At 31.6% G+C, this 5,943-nt stretch overlaps 1 long non-coding RNA gene across 1 annotated transcript; it reads left to right on the forward strand.

The window, feature by feature from the left end:
* Positions 1 to 5,235: 5,235 nt before the first annotated feature.
* On the forward strand, positions 5,236 to 5,943 carry LOC142607802 (uncharacterized). The gene is made up of 2 exons (XR_012839376.1): positions 5,236 to 5,369; positions 5,616 to 5,943. It is a non-coding gene; the product is annotated as an uncharacterized LOC142607802 (long non-coding RNA).

The raw sequence follows: 5,943 nt of genomic DNA on the forward strand, positions 1-5,943 counted from the left end.
CCCTCTCTCTCTCGAACTCTCAATCTCACTCAAGACACTGAGAGGGCCAACTAACAGTAAGTATTTTAAATTGGGCTTTTTTTATTTATGTTTTAGGGTTTCCATTTTTGTTTTAGGGTTTCAATTTTTGGTTTAGGGTATTGATTTTAGGTTTAGGGTTTCGATTTTGTGATTGTAGGGTTTCGATTTTGTGATTCTAGGGTTTCGATTTTAGGTTTAGGGTTTCGATTTTGTGATTGTAGGGTTTCGATTTTAGATTTAGGGTTTTGATTTTAGGTTTAAACCTAATATGATTTAGTGATACTGCTTTCTATCATGCAAGAGTGATTAAGTTGATACTGCTTTCTATAAATAAATAAAAAGTAGGTTGATACTAAGCATGATTTATAAACTGGTTGGTACAAAATGTGATTTAGTGAGTGCCCAATGTGAAGGGCTTTAATGGTTTTAAGTGATTTAGTGAATGCCCACTTGAAATAAATTCAATTTGAGAGCTTTATATGTTATTTAGTGAGTGCCATCTGAAGAATTTTGAGTGTTTTTTTTTTTGGTGATTTAGTGAATGCTCCATTTTGAAGGTTTGAAGAGATATGTTGTTTTTTGTGTATGCTGGTCTGAATTTGAAGAGTTAAGTGCATGTCTCTATGTGATTTAGTTAATGCGTAATTGGAATTGAGAGCTTATAGTTATATAGATTTAGTCCATTGGAAGGGTTCTAATGGTTTTATGTGATTTAGTGAATGCCCACTTGAAGTGAATTAAATTTGAGAGCTTACATGCGATTTATGAGTTCCCCCATTTGAAGGATTTTGATGGCTCTTTTTAATGTGATTTAGTGAATGCTTGTTTGAAAAGAACTTATCAAAAAGAAAAAAAGAAAAAAGAATGCTTGTTTGAAAACATTTGAGTAGCACTATTGAATGCTCACTTGAAGAATTATAATGTTTCTATGTGATTTAGTGAATGTCCATATGAAGGTTTGAAATGAAATATGATTCTCAGTGCCATTCTGAAAAAAGTGCGTATTCTTCAAGCTATAGGTTGTGCACTATGTTCTATCTAGTTTGCTGACATAGGGACATTTTTTTTTTTAAATCGCAGGAAATGGGTTTGTTGGAGGTGAAGCATGGTTTGCTCCAGATGGCAGAAACCTTAGACTTTCTCCATAACAATGCACGTCTTATTCATCGGGCTATATCACCTGAGGTTAAATCTTATTTACTCTCTCTCTCTCTCTCTCTCTAATTTCTAGCCACGTGGTAGTGATAATTTGTGTAAGTTGGAGTTCCATATTTATCTGTGTTCCCTTTTATTTTCCCCAAGTTGTTCTGAAGAAAAACATAGTGGTTTTTAGGATTTATCTTGAGACTAGATCACCAAGACAGAACAACTTTATTGGATATCAAAATAATTTATTACTTTAGATGCTTTTATAACCTGGTGTTCAGTGGCTCACTACTTCTAACAAATGCTCTGGAATTTTTAGGATGCCTTTGTATTTTGCATAAGCATAATTATTTATGAGTGCGAATGATATAAAATGCTTATGAGATTATAACTTTGGCAAGTTCAGTCCTCATATCTTATGCATATTTAAAGATATATAATATAAAATATTCCTTATATGCATTCGTTTGCTTGATCTCTTGCGTTAGGTTTTTACATGTATGGAATCTTTTAATCATAATGCTTGTGAAAAGCTTCTGGTGTTGGTTCTTTTAGCTTGGGTTCATGAGATGTTGGATATGAATGTGTAATTATGAAGTTCATACTCTGCAGAATGTCCTTATTACCTCAAGTGGAGCTTGGAAGCTTGGCGGATTTGGTTTTGCAATTTCAACGGATCAAGCCTCAGGCGATATGGCAAATTTTCCAGCTTTCCATTATGCTGTGAGTGAAATTTTTGACTGGATTAGGAAGTAAAGAACCTTCAATTTGATTTTACCTGGCTCCTTCTTTTATTATTTAAAAGACCTGAGTTCTGGTTTCTCTAGTAGATTTTTATTTTGGGTAAGTAATTGTTAGTGGATACTTTATGTGAATTCATGTGAATTTGTTAATCTTTTAGAGAAGTGATATGATCATATATGTTTTCTATGGTATTTTATGGGCAAATATATACTTATACATTGTGATTCTTGCTTACACTGTTCATGAATCCGTAAATGTTCTCTTCTACCTATGTTTGCCTGTTTACTTCTTTCCCTATTGACATGTTTGCGACTAAGCAGCTGTATTGGCTACAATTGGTTGGTACAAAATCACCCAGTGATGAAACATTGATACAATTGGTTGGTACAAAATGATTTATAAACATGGTTACAATGTTTTAGTGGTCTTGGTCCACCTGATTCTTTATGATTGGTAGGCTTTAGCATACTGTAGCTCAATCATCACAGTGCCAATTGAGATCTGAAGTCTAAACTAAACCTAACATTCTGCAATGGACCCGCCACTCAGTTCTGTGGTTAATCTCTTGAAACCCCACTTTCAATGGTTCTTCTTCTAACTTAAATTCCCTAGAATATAATGTCTTCCCAATGTGCATTGTCACCTTCATAATGAATATATATTTCTATTGTAACGAAGAGGAGAATCTCTTCTTTTTTTTTATTCATTTATGATAGCCTCAGAAAAGGAAAAACAATTGTCATGGAAACAAACTTGTTCCAAATTCCAACCTTGAAATGCATTTATAGTTTAAAAAACTTGAAGATAATTTAACATCTAAGAGTAGTTTACTATTACTTTCTTGTTAGTTCCAATCTATTTAGAATCAGTTCTAGAAAATATATCTGCGAGAACAAAAAATTCCTTCACAAATAAATGAAATTTAATGAGTTTGATTTGACAGTATGAACAATGTTTTTGTTCATTTGTGCATTGCTTTTCAATTGATTTTGTAATTATTTAAATTATCTCTTTTGATTTTCTCTGATTTAATCTCAACACCTTTGACTAATTCTTAAGTTGTTGAAGAGGCATTGGTATTTTTGCCTTTTAGTGTGCATATTTAGATTGACTGATTTGCTCATGAAAGTGGTGCAGAAATAAGTTATGCTTTGAAAAAAGTAAACTAGCTATATATATATATATGAAAAATAAACTAGCATATTTTCGTATTTTCTTTTCTTTTTTTCTTTTTCTTTTTTTTAAGGGAATCTCAACCTAGCAACCTGAAAAGAGGATCCATAAAAATTAGTTTCAAAAACTTTAAAAATAAAAAATAAAAACTCTCCAAAAAACCAAATGCATGATAATCAATATATAAATCTTATAGGTATCCATGTAATTTGCTGAGAAAGTTAAAACTATTTTTGAAAAGTTTGGGATATTATCACTCCTTATAAGCTCTAAGGTAGTATCTAAACCGATAAGAACACTCCTAAAAAAAAATTCCAAGTACCTTTATTCCAATAAAGAAATCCAATATAAGAGAAATTTTTCAATCTAATTCATATCCATGACACTAGACTCTATTTGATAGATAAACTTACTAACATGACCCTACACCAATTTTAGACCTTATAAACTTTTTTTTTACATTAATTCATTCTCTCACAAATCGCATATGTGATCTCGATCAAACTCTTATGAATATTTCCAATGACCACTTTGAAGATTTGACTTCCACAACATTAATACCAGGATCACAGACTCTGTAGTTTCAGCTTTTGAACACCAAAATGGTAAAATTGTTGTTTGAATATCAATTTCTAAATCACGAGTTGATCAAAACTAAATTTTTAGGTTTTCTCTCCCTTTGAGGCACATGAAAATATTCTCCGAAACCTATATTGAAGTTGTGCTATGATAAGCCTTTTAAATGTTTGCATGTATTGCAAAAAGAAGAAGCTTAAGGCAACAACTGAATGAATTAAATCACGTCATAATCATTATTTATGATTTTTCAATCAATCAAAAGCGAAACTAGTTTATGGGTAGTCAAAATACTTCCTTCAACCAATCAAATAGCAACCAAATAGTTGTCGAAATTGCATATTATTCTTGAAAAAATGTCTTTTTTTAAGCTACATCTTGGGCCTTTTAAGCTTGTACTTTGACACATGTTACTTATTCAAAAAACATATATATTAAGACATGGAATTTTTCAACCTAAATTCTAACAATTTTTTTTTTAGGAAAGAAGAATATTTGTTTCTTGTATGGTGCCTATGACTTTGTTTATTTCTCAATTGCAGACTCTCTTCTCTCTTTCTCTGTCCTTCTCTCTTCCCTCATTCTCACTTTCTTAAAAATAGCCTCCCTTTACTAGAAAATGAATTGAGCTAAACAAATACTTCTCTATACATCATATGTGCATCCCTATAATGATTATGTCATTTTGGATAAAATCTAAAAATCTTGTTATTATCAACTTATTAAAATGCTTTAATTTTGATAGAATTGTATTTTTATGCTATCAATTATCAAACTTTTGTCAAGAATTTCATAACTCAATGACATATTTTGCTCCCAATTATGAGCAAGATCTATAACTTTGGAAATATTGGATACTAATGAAGAAAAATTTATTATGGCGTATCCTCCACCTTCTCCATTTTCTAGTTTATTTTCTTATGAAATTATTAGACTAGTGCACAAATTTGTGTCTTAACATTTAAGTTTTAAGTACTTTCATTTCTTTGTTGTCTTATTTGACTTGGAGGAAAGACGACAAGAATATGCTCAAGTTTCTTTCTTGTTTCTTTATTATTTTGTTATATGAAAGAAATGGATCATACCGATCGAGTTGGCCCAACTTGCCAAAGATCGAATAAGAGCCATAGGTTTTTAACCAGTTTTAGTCTGATTTGTTTCTAACCTATATCCAATTTGACTCTATTAGGTTTAGATTTTGGCTAATTCCATGTGACATAGTATTTAAGAGTTGTAATTGATGATAGTAAAGTGTGTTAGTGTCCACAAGTCTGTAATTACTATAAATAACAAAGGGGGACCAAAATCGCACCCTTCAGTACATGGACATGACCATGAATCATGATGACACAATTTTTATTCTTGGCATTGCATTAGCATCCAATCAAACACATAAAGATACATATTCATCAAAGGTACGGAGGAGATGGAAGGAGCATCAATTCTTCTCTTTCAATAGGGATGGACGTGAGGCAATACACGTGAGAAAGCAATACAAAAGTAATAATCTTCAGCATTATAAAATTTAGTACATCATTGCTTACAGCCTATATATAAGCTTGAAACACTAAAACAAAAGAAACTGCAGCAATAGGTTCATAAACCCATCGATCTCGATCTTTTTCTATTTTTTTTTAATAAAACCCTCTTTTGTACATATTTTTGAGTTCCTTGTTTTGAGGAAGCAAGAGGGGACTTGAATAATGCAGGTGAGACACTTTCATATATGCTATATGTACATTTTTTGGTTTTGGCTTAACATATATGCGGCTAAGTAGTTTGTGACATTACTCATAATCACTTAAGCATCAAGCAACATTAGTGACCAATAGTGCGATCAATTGTTATATTGTCTTTTGTTTACTTTATTTCTTTATCATTCTTTTTTAGTTTTCCAAAGATTGTTTTTTGAATACTAGTTTGATTAAAAAGAAATTGCTGTCTTCGTGTTATAGATCGAACCAGATCCTGCCATCGTCTGAGCCAAGCCGAGTTAGCTGCTGATTTTGAAGGAAAAAAGAGCAAGAAGGTGAATTTTCTCTTCAAGATTACTTAGCTACAAGAACTTAGTTAAAAGATTGGAGGTTTTGGTGTTTGTATCTAATTTTGGAAGTTGTTAGTGGGTTCTGTTTGAAGTGTCCTTGTCGTTTTTGTTTGGTTTTATCTGGGTGTATGTGATAGGTTTTTTAAGAAGTTGGAATTGTGAATGTGACAGGTTTTTTAAGAAGTTGGAATTGTGAATGTGACAGGTTGAATTGTGTATGTGACAGGTTTTTTATAGTA

This window comes from Castanea sativa, chromosome 1 (genome assembly GCF_040712315.1).
Source record: "Castanea sativa cultivar Marrone di Chiusa Pesio chromosome 1, ASM4071231v1".
Classification (NCBI taxonomy): domain Eukaryota; kingdom Viridiplantae; phylum Streptophyta; class Magnoliopsida; order Fagales; family Fagaceae; genus Castanea; species Castanea sativa.